The 14267-nt window shown below is 46.8% G+C and overlaps 1 protein-coding gene across 1 annotated transcript in view; it reads right to left on the bottom strand.

The window, feature by feature from the left end:
* mcm10 (minichromosome maintenance 10 replication initiation factor) overlaps positions 1-14267 on the bottom strand; it is a 109491-nt gene that overhangs the window by 19639 nt on the left and 75585 nt on the right. The gene's annotated exons all lie outside the window — the stretch shown is intronic.

Here is a 14267-nt window from a genome sequence, read left to right as displayed (position 1 = left end):
AATGGGGGTTCCTGCACCTGGGACGCTTGGTCTGGGGCCGGAGTTTCTGCACCTGTTGCTAAGCAACAGGGAAGCCTGGATTTGTTGCTGTGTACGGAGCTCTCGTACCTTTAAACTATACCTCTCTGTAATCCGGACTTTTTGATAAACCGGCACCACGCTGGTCCCGGATAATAAAGAGTTTCCTGTATTATGTGAACAATCAATCATTTTGTTTCAAGATAAGTTTCAATCAATAGTGCGATTAAAAAAAAAACATTCTTGGGATGTAGGTGTCGATGTCAGGGCCAGCATTTATTGCCCATCCCTAGATGCCCTGAGGTGGTGGTGGGCCTTCTTCTTGAACTGCTGCAGTCTATGCTGTGAAGGTGCTTCCACAGTGCTGTTGGGTAGGGAGTTCCAGGAGTTTTCTTTGTGTAGCTTGATACAATGGAGTGGCTTGCTAGGCTACTTCAGATGTACACGTCGGTGTGGGACTGGAGTTACATATTGGCCAGGCTGGGTAAGGCAGGTTTCCTGCCCCAAGTGAAACAATTGGGGTTTTAATGACAATCTGACAGCTCCACGGTCACTTTTACTAATACGATCTTTTAAACTACGGATAGGATTTGAACGTTCTCTGGATTCCTAATGCAGTAACATAACCAGCACACTACCATACCCCCTGAACATGCTTGTGTTAAAAGGTGGATCCAGTTAGTAGACCAGGCATTAGAATGGGCTTTCAAGCTTAACCACACTGTCAAGTCCCTTCATATAATAGTGATTCCCCAAAATTGAAAGCGTAGGTTTTTGTTCCCATCTATTATGGATCAAATGTTAGGATTCAAAAATAGGTTATACAAACACTCATCCAGACTTGCACTACCTTGTTTTACCCTCTTTTCAGTAATCAACATCACTAAAACAGATTATCTGGTCATGATCACATTGCTGTTTGTGGGAGCTTGCTGTGCGCAAATTGGCTGCCGCAATTCCTACATTGCAACAGTGACTACACTAAAAAAAGTACTTCATTGGCTGTGAACCACTTTGGGATGTCCGGTGGACGTGAAAGGTGCTATAGAAATGCAAGTCTTTCTTTTCTTTTTCTTTGACAACAGATTTAACCTATTATCACATTATTATGACTTTTAAATGGTCAGGTTTAATATGAAAAGCGAGACACAAAAATGTTGAAAAGTTTAGGACTTTGGAATTTCTGAACACAGTGGATGAGGGGAAATCAGGTTTGTGATCAGAGCCATCTGCAGGAAGACAAAGGATACTTAAAAAAAGGACATTGGACCGAGTGTGTTTACAGGAAGGTCCCAGAAGACTATTTCCTCATCTTATCGCAATGGAATTTATCTGTACTCTATTAAGCATCATTCACTGCAATAAGTGATTAAATTGAACACATGCTATTTGCTATATAAAACATCTTATAAAAGATTCCGCAGTGATTTTAATGATATTCTTGCGCATGCAACACAGGATGTGGCTTTTCCTGCCCCCAGTCTCTAGTTATTTGACATTGCTTTTCAGAAAAATACTGCAATTTTAACCTCAAAACAATATGACGTTTTTCAGCAAAAACAAACTTTTTTCAGGATGAGAAAAATTCTCAATTTCAAATTAATCGCACTCTTCAACCAGGTTTGGTCACAAAAGAACATTTCAAACTAGCATGTTTATTCTAGATGCTGTAAAGTGATCTTTAATTTGGGTCTTTTTAATTATAATTTAGAATTTGAGCCCAGAAAATGAAGACAGCAGTGCCAAAATAATTTATGCACTCCAGGTAAAATTAGCAACACAGTCGATTTGATAGCATAAAGTTGCACTGGTGAAATAGTTGCTTACAAAATGTTTGGTTTTAATGTTCTTTCATTTACCTCACATCCTGTATTAAATTATATGGACGATATTCATCATCTGGCCATAAACAGTAACAGAATTAGTGCAAATGGCTTACAGGTCAACAACAAAAAATGTACAAAGTAAAATGGGGGAACAGGCATCCTATCTTAAATAACAACAGAAAATGCTGGAAAAACTCAGCAGGCCAGGCAACATCCGTGGAGAGAAATTAGAGTCGACGTTTCGGGTCGAAACCCTTTTTCAAAACTGGAAAGGAAATGAAATAGATCGAAGGCAGGGCTGGGAGAGAACAAAAGAAGTAAAAGAGACATTAAGAGGTATTCAAAACCAGACGAAATGGTAATAGGACAAGTGGAGACAAAAGACGGCAAGATTAGGTGCGAAGTGTACTGGCAGGATGAGTCAGAGCTGCCATGTGGCAGAGAGAAAAAAAAGGAAGGGGGGGGGGGGGGAAAAGGGAAGACCCAAAACAAAGGGGTGGAAAAAAATATAAGTAAAAATGTAATAGGGGCCGAGGTTATGATCTGAAATTGTTGAACTCGATATTGAGTCCGGAAGGCTGTAAAGTGCCTAATCGGAAGATGAGGTGCTGTTCCTCGAGTTTACGTTGAGCTTCCGTGGAACAATGCAAGAGGCCGCGGACGGTGAGGTCCGAGTGGGAATGGAGCGGTGAATTAAAATGACAGGCGACCGGAAGCTCGGGGTCACCCTTACGGACTGAACGGAGGTGTTCCGCAAAACGGTCACCCAATCTGCGTTTGGTCTCCCCAATGTAGAGGAGACCGCATCGTGAGCAGCGAATACAGTATACTAAATTGCAAGAAGTACAAGTAAATCGCTGTTTCACCTGGAAGGGGTGTTTGGGGCCCTGGACAGTGGGAAGGGGGGAGGTATAGGGGCAGGTGTTGCATCTCCTGCGCTTGCACGGGAAGGTGCCAGGCGAAGGGGAAGGGCTGTTGGGGGTGATAGAGGAGTGGACTAGGGTGTCTCAGAGGGAGCGGTACCTACGGAATGCTGAAAGGGGAGGGGAGGGGAAGATGCATTTTGTGGTGGGATCACTTTGGAGGTAGCGGAAATGGCGGAGAATGATCCGTTGAATGTGGAGGCTGGTGGGGTGAAAGGTGAGGACAAGGGGAACCCTATCGTGGTTCCGGGAGGGAGGGGCAGGGGTGAGGGAGACAGAACGGACACGGTCCGTGTCAACCACGGTAGAGGGGAATCCTCGGTTGCGGAAAAAGGAAGACATGTCGGAAGCACTGGTGTGGAAGGTGGCATCGTCGGTGCAGATGCGGCGGAGACGGAGAAACTGGGAGAATGGAATAGAGTCCTTACAGGAGGCGGGGTGGGAGGAAGTGTAGTCCAGGTAGCTGTGGGAGTCAGTAGGCTTGTAGTGAATGTTGGTCGATAACCTATCCCCAGAGATGGAGACGGAGAAGTCGAGGAAGGGAAGAGTCAGAGATGGACCATGTGAAGGTGAGGGAAGGGTGGAAATCGGAAGCAAAGTGAATGAAATTGTCTAGTTCGGGGCGAGAGCAGGAAACGGCACCGATACAGTCATTAATGTATCGGAAAAAGAGGTGAGGGAGGGGACCTGAGTAGGTCTGGAACAAAGAGTGTTCCACATATCCCACGAAAAGGCAGGCAAAGCTAGGACCCATGCAGGCTCCCATAGCAACACCTTTGATTTGGAGGAAATGAGTGGAGTTAAAGGAGAAGTTGTTCAATGTGAGAACAAGTTCAGCCAAGCGGAGGAGGATGGTGGTGGATGGGGACTGGTCAGGCCTCTGTTCAAGGAAGAAGCGGAGTGCCCTCAAGCCATCCTGCTGGGGGATGGAGGTGTAGAGGGATTGTACGTCCATGGTGAAAAGGAAGCGGTTGGGGCCAGGAAACTGTTAAAGTGGCGGAGGGCGTCCGAAGGGTCGCAGATGTAGGTGGGAAGAGACTGGACAAGGGGAGAAAAGATAGAGTCGAGATAGGAAGAGATAAGTTCCTATCTTATTGAGAATAGACCAGAGGATTGAAGGAGGAAACCACAGTACTGATGTGTCATGGCAAAATACTTACAGAAATGTTGTCAAATAGAACACAGTCAGAAAAGGGCCTTCAAGTGGATATGTCACAAATATATGAATTGCGTCAGTTTGCATTACAGCTCCAACAGGGTTTGCTAACTGAAATTGCTAATGGCTGCAAAGAAAAAAAAATACTTCCTGTTTCTTGTGTTTGCCTGATAATATGCAAATACAGTGGAGCTAAGCAGATGAAAATGTGTTTTAGTCTTTGTAAGCTACTCTGCTTAATTAAGTGTTGTAGGAAGCTGGGTATCTTTTGTACGTCCTCCAGCCCTACAACCCTCTGAGAACTCCGAGGTCTTCCAATGCTGGCCTCTTGTGCATCCCCGATTTCCTTGGCCCCTGCATTGGTGTCCGTGCCTTCAGCTGTTTAAGCACTAAGCACTGGAATTCCCTCCCTAAACCTCTCCGCCTCTCCCTCTCCTGCTTTAAGATGCTCCTTAAAACCTCTCTCTTTGACCAGGCTTTTAGTCACTTGTCCTTATTTCTCCTTATGTGGCTCAGTGTCAATTTTTGTTCTGAGATTTGGCCAGCTTGGGGACTCCATAATTCAATTAAATAACAATACCAAGATGGAAGTGGAACAAGAGGTTGAAGGGCAGAACTAACCAAGCCAGAGACTTTATTATCTGAAATAACAACAGAAAATGCTGCAAATACTCAGCAGGCCAGGCAGTATCCATGGAGAGAGAAACAGAATTAACGTTTCAGGTCTGGGACCATCTGAAGATGTTTCTCAAAAAGTTAATACCTAGTTTAGACCTTTCTAATTATATTTAATTTTAACATTTTAATCAAAATTATTTATACAGTAAATATTTTAGTTGCTTTAGCCTATAAAACCTCTGGTCCAAGTTCCAGCATTTCCGAGGAGATTTTGCAAATTCAGTAAGTAGACTATTGTAAGCAGTGTCATCGCTTATCACCTGGGTTATACAATTCAGCGAGTGCAGACAACGGACAGAGCTAAATTTTTAACTTTGAAAATTAGCATCAGCACTTTTCCTGCCAGCACGGAGCCCTTCAGGCTGGGTCTTCCCTCCTGCTAGGTCACTCTGGAGGATTGAGCATGGCTCTTTGGAAACAAAAAAAGCTGCAATTTCAAAACTACCCGACAGCCATCCGAGTATAGGAAACCGACATCTCTAACTGATGAGGGGTTTCCTCAGGTGAGCGTCTCTCAGACCAATTTGAAGTTGTAGCCCCCACTGTTTCACATGAAGCCCATCCAAGATTCGTTCCCCGTCAATAAAGTGCAAGGTACTGCACATAAAAAAAATTGGGCATCATAAGTAATGTGCCCAAATTGTCTGTCACGCTTGCCTATTTCCCTTAGCAGAGGTGTCAATAACCAGGGGGCATAGATTTAAAGTACAGGAAACTTTGGTTTATCCGGAGGTTAACTGTCCGGAATGCTTGATCCACCGGCAAAAATCAGGAGCCGTTTCGTTAGGTTTTTTTTCTTTTCGTTGCTTTTTTTTCCAACCAGTCAGGCTCTGCAAGGTCTAGCTGAAGCTGTTGCTTAGCTACATAGACGCTTGCAAGGTACGGCCGACTGTTTAGAAGCTACAGGGTTTGTTGCTAGATAAGCTCCGTATGTTTTAACATTAGCGCTGGTTTGTCTGGCAGTTTTGATGGGACGGCAACAGCTCGGTCCCGTCGGTGCCGGATATCACAAAGTTTCCTGTAATTGGTCAGAAGCTTAGAGGGGAGTTGAGGAGAGGTTTTTTCACCAGAGGGTGGTGGGGGTCTGGAACTCACTGCCTGAAAGGGTGGGAGAGGCAGAAACCCTCATCACATTTAAAAAGTACTTGGATATGCACTTGAAGTGCCGTAACCTACAGGGCTATGGACCAAGAGCTGGAAAGTGGGATTAGGCTGGAGAGCTCTTTTTTGGCCAGCAGACACGATGGGCTGAATGGCCTCCTCCTGTGCTGTAACTTTCTATGATTCTATAACAAACGATTGCACTTCAAAAATAATCCATTGGCTGTGAAGCACTTTGGAATGTTCTGAGGATGTGAAAGGTGCTATATAAATGAAAGTGCTTTTCTTCTTCCACGAATGGTGCCGAGGGTGAAATTGTTGGATATTTGGGGGGAAAAATTGAGTCACGCCTGTTGTGTATGTACCTTTAAGGGAATAACTGGTCTTAGACTGCAGTACTGGCAGTGACCACCCCTGTATAAAAGGCCCTAGCAGGCTTCTGTAGTTTCAGTTTCAAGCTGCCTCTTGTTCAGTAAAGTACCTGTTAAACTGTTCTCCCAAAGTCCGTGTATTATTGAGGCGCGGGCTTTACAATGGCGACGAGTAAGTTCGAACTCACCTGCAGTGTGGCATCATCTCACGGGGATCTCGCCTGAAAGGAAGGTCGTAGTCTGAGCAACGGGCGTCGACCGAGGGCAACCGCCCAAAGAATCCATCGGTGTTTGGAGAATTGTGGGAGAGACTGTGGTTCCAGCGAATCGTGCTGGTAGCAGGTAGCGCGCTGACCCTTCCGGACTGCGGCGGGCTCAAGCTCAATCGAGCGGCTCTACAAATCGGGCCGCGCAGCGTCGCCAGGAAAAGAAAACGAGAGAGAGGGTGGAGCGCACAGGGCGCGGTCGGTGCTCGAGAACAGGACAGCGCAGAGAAACTAAACGGGGGGGGGGGGGGGGGGGGAAGGAAAGCGAGACGCGCCGAAGCTGCGGGTAGCCGCCATTACCCCGTAGAACGCTAGGAGCAGCGTGGCAGTAAGGGGAAGAAGCAAAAGCGCGGGAGGCGCCATTTTATCCCATTGGGGAAGACGCAAAAGCGCGGGAGGCGCCATTTTATTCCATTGGGGAAGAAGCAAAAGCGCGGGAGGCGCCATTTTAAATCGCCCAAGATGCCGAAAAGTGGCAGTATCACTGCTTTCGACAACGAGGTAGAAGACTGGACCACGTATGTGGAAACAATTGAAGTGTACTGCAAGGCAAATGAGGTGGCTGATGGAAAGAGGGCGTTGGTATTCTTAAATCTGATGGGTGCGAGTACGTACGGCCTATTGCGGAATTTAATTACCCCAGCTAAACCAATGGAGAAAAGTTTTGAGGAGATTGTTCATATCTTACAGGAACATCTAAGCCCTACACCACTGCTGATAGCAGAAAGATTCAAGTTCCATAAAAGAAACCAGCACAAAGAGAGCAATGCTGACTATCTTACGGAACTACGCAAGTTATCAAAGCACTGCCAGTTCGGAGCAGGACTGGCAGACACCTTATGGGATAAGTTTGTCTGCGGGCTCCAGAGTGAAGGAACCCAGGAACGACTACTTTCAAAAAAGGACCTGACGCTAGAACAGGCTTTCAGCGTGGCAGTATCCTACGAAGCAGCAGCACGGGGAGCTGCGGAAATACAACAGAAACCACAAGAATATAGCGCTAACGAAATGGCGTATGGAGCCGAAAAGTGCTATCGCTGCGGCAGAACAACCCACGAGCAGAAGGACTGCTGGTTTAAAGACAAAATATGCAGGCAATGCGGGAAAATGGGACATACAGCAAGAGTCTGCAGGTCGGGAAAGAAGACCAACACGACAAGAACTACTAAGGAACAGTACAGGAAAGTAAAGAAACTGACAAGATAGTAGTTCAGAAGATCGGGAGAGTGATAAGGACTCCGGGAGCAAGCAACTAAGTTGTTTAAAGTTACACAACGTGATCGCAAAAGAAGATCACCGAACCATTTGGGTCACCCTAATGATAGCAGGGTCCCCAGTGAAGATGGAATTGGACACAGGATCAGCCCTAACTGTCATGAATCGACGAGACTATGAGCGGCTATTTTCACACATACCCTTAAAGGACACGTCCATTGTATTGAAGACATACACGGGGCAAAAGGTCTACCCCAGAGGAAAAATAAGGGTGCCAGTTGAATATAACGGAAAGGAAACCCAGAAACTATACATGTATATACTACGAGATGGAGGACCACCATTATTGGGACGTGAATGGATCCGAAGACTACAATTGGATTGGCATTCCATTCTGGCACTAACTGTGACTGACAAAAAAGATGATGACGTCACACCTGGACGTCTGTCACAAATTCTATCTGACGCGGAAGAGGTGTTCCAACAAGGACTTGGGACTCTAAAAGGAGTAAAGGCAACCATAAAGATTGAGGATAATGCAACCCCAAAATTTTTCAAGGCCAGACCGGTGCCATACGCGATACGCCCAGCTGTGGAAGCTGAACTGGAGAGTCTGGAGCGTTCGGGGGTGCTGTCTAAGGTGGACTGGAGCGAGTGGGCCACACCCATCGTTCCTGTAATGAAGAAAGCATTGAGCAGCACGCCTGGGGAGCCAAGGAAGGTTCGCATCTGTGGGGACTTCAAGGTGACTGTGAACCCAGTCCTGCACACAGTACAGTATCCGCTTCCGCGGATAGAAGATATTTTCGCCTCGCTATCTGGAGGGAAACGTTTTACAAAGATTGACCTGGCTCAAATGGAGGTGGAAGAAGCATCTAGGAAATACCTCACGATAAACACTCACAAAGGCCTTTACCAGTACAATCGACTGGTATTTGGGGTAGCATCGGCCCCGGCTATGTGGCAGAGGGCAATGGAACAAGTCCTGCAAGGGATCCCGGGGACCCAGTGTTATTTGGACGACATCCTGGTTACGGGCGAAAATGACAATGAACACCTTGCCAACCTGGAACAGGTGCTCACGAGATTGCAGGAATATGGGCTACGAGCCAACCGTCCCAAATGCGAGTTCTTCAGGAGACAAATCTCGTATTGTGGCCACATGATTGATGAGGAAGGGTTGCATAAGTCGCCGGACAAGATTGAGGCTGTAGTCAAGGCTCCAGCACCAGAAAATGTGTCGCAACTGAGGTCGTTCCTCGGGTTGGTGAACTACTACCATAAGTTCTTGCCGAATTTATCTACAATTCTGCACCCACTGAACGCCCTCCTTCAAACTGGAGTAACATGGAAATGGAGTGATGAGTGTAAGCGTGCCTTTCAGGAATGTAAATGCCAAATCACTTCAAAAGAAGTATTGGCCCACTACAACCCAACACTACCGATTCGGTTGGCATATGATGCGTCACCTTATGGCATTGGGGCGGTGCTGTCACACAAATTCCGTGACGGTTCGGAGAGGCCAATAGCCTTTGCATCGCGCTCGCTAACCTCAGCCGAGCGTAACTACGCCCAGATTGACAGGGAGGCCCTCAGCCTGGTGTGGGGGGTGAAGAAGTTCAATCACTATCTGCACGGGCAGAAATTCACCCTACTGACTGATCATCAACCCCTGGTCTCAATTTTTAACCCAAAGAAGGGCGTTCCGGTGATGACGGCGCAACGGCTGCAAAGATGGTCACTTTTTCTAGGGGCACATCAGTATGACATAGAGTACAAAGGTACGAAACAACATGGAAACGCTGATGGGCTGTCGCGCCTACCGTTGCCTACGGCGGAAGAAGCACCTGCAGTGGACCCTGTGGAGATATTCCATGCGACCATAGTCGAATGTTTGCCTGTTACAAACGCAAGTATTGAGAGGGAAACCCGAAATGACCCGACACTCTCTCGGGTCTATGATTTGACGGTGAAGGGATGGCCAGCATATGGCGACTCACTGTTGCCAGCATTCTCGCCAAGGAGGGAACAGCTGTCAGTGTGCCGGGGAACCTTGATGTGTGGATCCCGAGTGATAATTCCACCCAAGTTGAGAGATAGAGTACTCAATGAGCTTCACGAGGGTCATCTGGGAGGGGTAAAAATGAAGAGCCTAGCCAGGGCGTTTGTGTGGTGGCCGGGAATCGATAAAGAAATCGAGGATATGACCAAGAGATGCACAGGATGCCAGAAGGTCCAAAATGCTCCACCACAGGCCCCGCTACATCCATGGGAGTGGCCCTCATCTCCATGGCAACGGGTACACATTGATTTCACTGGTCCATTTATGGACTCAATGTTTCTAATTGCTGTGGACGCCCATTCGAAATGGCCAGAGGTCATTAAAATGTCCTCCACCACCACGGAGAAAACTATTGCAGTCCTAAGAACCATCTTCGCCAGGAATGGGTTGCCAGAACAGATCTGTTCTGACAATGGCCCACAGTTTGTGTCTGAGGATTTCCGGAGGTTCCTGAAGAATAATGGGGTGAAGCATTACACATCTGCCCCATATCATCCAGCCACAAATGGATTGGCTGAGAGGTTTGTTCAGACCTTTAAAAAGGCCATAAAGGCAATGTATAATGACGACATACCACTGCAACACAAGGTGGATAACTTCCTGTTTGCTTACCGGAATGCGACACATGCAGTAACCAACCAAACTCCAGCCGTACTGTTTTTTAACCGGAGACTAAGATGTCGCTTGGATTTGCTCAAACCAAACATAAGACGAGATGTTGAGGATAAGCAGTTCCAGCACATAAATGAGAAGCCAACCAGGAGCTTCAAGATAGGGCAACCAGTCTTGGCCCGCGACTACCGAACAGAAAAATGGCAGCCAGGCACGATATGCACAGCAGGGACCACTAATGTACACAGTGGACATTGGAGAGAGCATCGTGAGACGCCATGCTGACCAGATTCTAGAGTCACAGGAACAAGCCAAACCTGTACCACAAGCATGTGCACCTGGTAATGAGCCCGAAGTACAGATTGCGTCTACCTCAGAAGCAGGGGTATTGGAAGCTGACGAACCAACCAATGACAATGAGCCAGAATTGACTCCACCGCCAGAACAGGATACTTGAGAAAGGCGCTATCCAGTCCGGATCAGGAAGCCTCCTCAAAGACTGAACATATAAATGACTATTTCAGTTGATGTATATATTACTGAGAAAATTGTAATTGTAATTAGTTATTATTTAGTTGTTAAATGAATGTTATGTACTGTTTATCTAAAAGGGGAGGAATTGTTGTGTATGTACCTTTAAGGGAATAACTGGTCTTAGACTGCAGTACCGGCAGTGACCACCCCTGTATAAAAGGCCCTAGCAGGCTTCTGTATTTCAGTCTGACGTTACCCTCCTGTTCAGTAAAGTACCTGTTAAAACTGTTCTCCCGAAGTCCGTGTATTATTGAGCGTGGACTTTACAGCGCCCCCTTTGGTAGTGCCCTGAAAAAATTAGCGCCCCCGCAGACGAAATTCGTCGGTAGCACCCCAAGAGGGAAGCGGGGCGCTACTGGAGCACTCCGCCTCCCTCTTGGGGCGCTGCGAGGGAATATTGCGGTGCTACGTGCCGCAGTGCCATGCCGCGGTATTGCAGGCCTTCCTCCCCTTCTTAAGGGGGAGGGGCCTTGTGCAGCGCGACCCGGGGCCCAGCTGGGCCACCAGGGATCGGAGTGCGGGGCAAAAGAGCCCGGCACTCAAGAGAAGTGCCGGGCTCATGGAGCGCAGCCGGCACTCCGTGGTGGTGGTGGTGGGGGGCTGGTCAGGAGGCCGGGGACGGCAACGGGGGGCAGGTGCTGGCAGGCGGCCAGCAACAAAAACGGCCGCCCGGCACCTCCCCTTTAATTAGCGCCGCCCCGGCCGCAGGTAGGTCCCACTGACCCCGTCGGACATAGCGTCCGGTGGTAAGTCAGAGGGTGTTACCGAAGATCGTGGTCGGGGTGCTGCGCATGGCAATGACATCAATGCCAGCGGCGCAGCGCCTCAAGGTGCTAACCGCTGCTGCTAACCTCCTGCTGAATTTCGCGGGAGACGTTGGCGGCACCACGCCCGGGCGCTAGTTGCTTTGCACCCTCTTCGGCCCATCGAGTCTGCGCCGGTTCTTTTGAAGAGCAATCCATTTGTCCCACTCCCCTGCAACCGAATTTTTAGGCCCTGGAGTATTAGTAGACCTGTCACTTAACATGTTGATTGTTGTTCTGCAATATTTGGACATGACAAATAGAATGCTTAATAAAATAGCCAAACAGTATAGTACAAATCACAGGTAGTATTGCATAAGTGAACAGTGCTCTGGCCTAACCACACCTTGTGTATTGTGTCCAGTTCTGCTCAGAGACACATGGAAGGTATTCAAGCCCTGGAGGCAATGCAAAGAAGTTTGATCCCCATTGTCAGAAAACTGCATTACGAGGAAAGGCTGGAGAAACATGGGCTATTTAGCTTTGAAAGGTTTCTTATCTTTCTCTGCCATCGTCAGCCTCTCCTCAATCTCACATACACGACTGAGAACAATGATTAAAAGTTGTGTGGAGCCAACACAGATCTAAGGTGTTTGGCAAAAGAACCAGAGGCGACATGAGGAAAAACATGTTTACGCAACGAGTGATTAGGATTTGGAATGCACTGCCTGATGGGGTGTTGGAAACAGATTCAATAGTAGTCTTCAAAAAGGGAATTGGATAAATACTTGCAGAGAAAATTGCAGGATTATGGGGAATGAGCGGGGGAGTGGGACTGACTGGATTGCTCTTCGACAGAGCCAGCGCTGACTCGATGGGCCGAATGGCCTCCTTCTGCGCTGTACTGTTCTACAAAAGAGGACCAAGAAGTAAATCTCGAACATTACACCGTAAAAGTCGGATGAGGGGGCATAAGATTAAAATAGCAAATGTCATGATGTCAAGAAGTTAATCACAAGAGAGTGAGCATCAAGTGGCAAAAACTCAAATAAATTAAGAAGTGGATGATGTGGATTTTTTTCTTGCCTGGCTGAATCGGCCAGAATGGGCCAAATGGCCTTCCTCATCTCTATCTATCTTATGATGTCAAAATCAAAGGCTGCTCTCATGATTTTTGGATAGGTGCTCTTAAAGGACTCGGCTCCACACCGGAGGTACAGGATTGGAAAATCTGCCCAATTGTGGCCTAGCTATTGGCCCGGAACTTGTGGTCAGCAACGAATGAATGGCACTAGCTTTTATCAACCCATTTTTCATAGGTCACCTCTCAAACAATATTGATCTTTATGCATTGCCTGGATGGCTCCCTTAAACTGCAACGACTAGAACACTACACAATATTCCATGACTGGACATGACTGGAGCTGTACAGAAATAGCATGAATTCCACCAATTTGGCAGTATAATCAGGTGGCTTTTTAAAAAACTTATTGCCATGTCATACTGTTTGGACACGGCAAGCAATGAATCAACTAACACTTCTCGATCACTTTCAACTTGGCAAGATCTATTCCCCCCCATAGAATATAAGATCCAACTCAAAGAAATTATTAAAGAAATCTGAAGTTATTGAAGAAAACATGTGCATTTTGCACCTGGTATCAATCAGAACAATTGCATTTGGTTCTGCAAAAGCAGTATTTCCACCAAGACTGCCTGTGACAACTGGAGGCTCTTTTGGAAAATCATTTTCTTCCATTCTCGTATCTCTCTGCACCATGTGACCTGCGGCTCTGCCTCAACTGATCGGAGTTGGTGGTTTTCAGCTGTACATAAATAACTCATGAATGGTCTGACCCCAATCTTTATATAAACACACTGAGATGAAGAAAATAAGCTACCAAGGATCACAAGCATCTCAACAACAACTTGCATTTATATAGCACCTAGAACGGAGTAAAATGTCCCAAGACGCGGCACAGGAGTGTAATCGGTAAACAAACTGACACCGAGCCAAAGAAGGAGACATTAGGATAGGTGATCAAAAGCCTGGTCAAAGAGGTAGGTTTTAAGGAGGCGCTTAAAGCAGGAGAGGTGGAGAGATTTAGGGAGGGAATTCCAGAGCTTGGGACCTAGACAAGTGAAGGCACGGCCACCAATGGTGGGGCGAAGGAAGTCGGGGATGCTCGAGAGGCCAGTACTGGAGGAACACAGAGCACTCAGAGGGTTGTGGGGCTGGTGGAGATTACAGCGATAGGGAGGGGTGAGGCCATGGAGAGATTGAAACACACGGATGAGAACTTTAAATTCGGCTAACCGAGAGCCAATATAAGACAGCGAGCACAGTGGTGATGGGTGGACGGGACTTGGTGCAACTTGTCCCACAGCTCTGTTGTGCTGGAAGTTTTTACTTTAAAGTGCAGCTGTAATGAGTAGAGAATGGTTTAAGGGTGAAAATAATCAATCCAAAGGAAAAATCAAATGCCATTTTTAAAGTATCTGTTTTAGTCTTAATATATTTTCCTCTTTAGATATTGTTTCACAAATCTTGGGCATTACACTACCGGTGGATGTAAAGCAAATTATTAAGGTAGAAACATCTACTGGTGTTTTTCCTGTTTTAAGGAAGCCAGTTGGTTCTCATTAACCCAAACTAGTGCTTCATTATTGTAAAACATGTTTGTAATGGAAAGTTACATCAGTTTCTCAAAAGGTCTTGTTTTTCAGGGTTGTAAAACCACAGATGCCCAGATTTATCACAT

Source organism: Somniosus microcephalus, chromosome 17 (genome assembly GCF_052327205.1).
Source record: "Somniosus microcephalus isolate GS21.2 chromosome 17, FLI_Smic_1.0, whole genome shotgun sequence".
Taxonomy (NCBI): Eukaryota; Metazoa; Chordata; class Chondrichthyes; order Squaliformes; family Somniosidae; genus Somniosus; species Somniosus microcephalus.
Note: the sequence above shows the minus strand (reverse complement) of the source record. Positions and strands in the feature narration are given on the sequence as shown.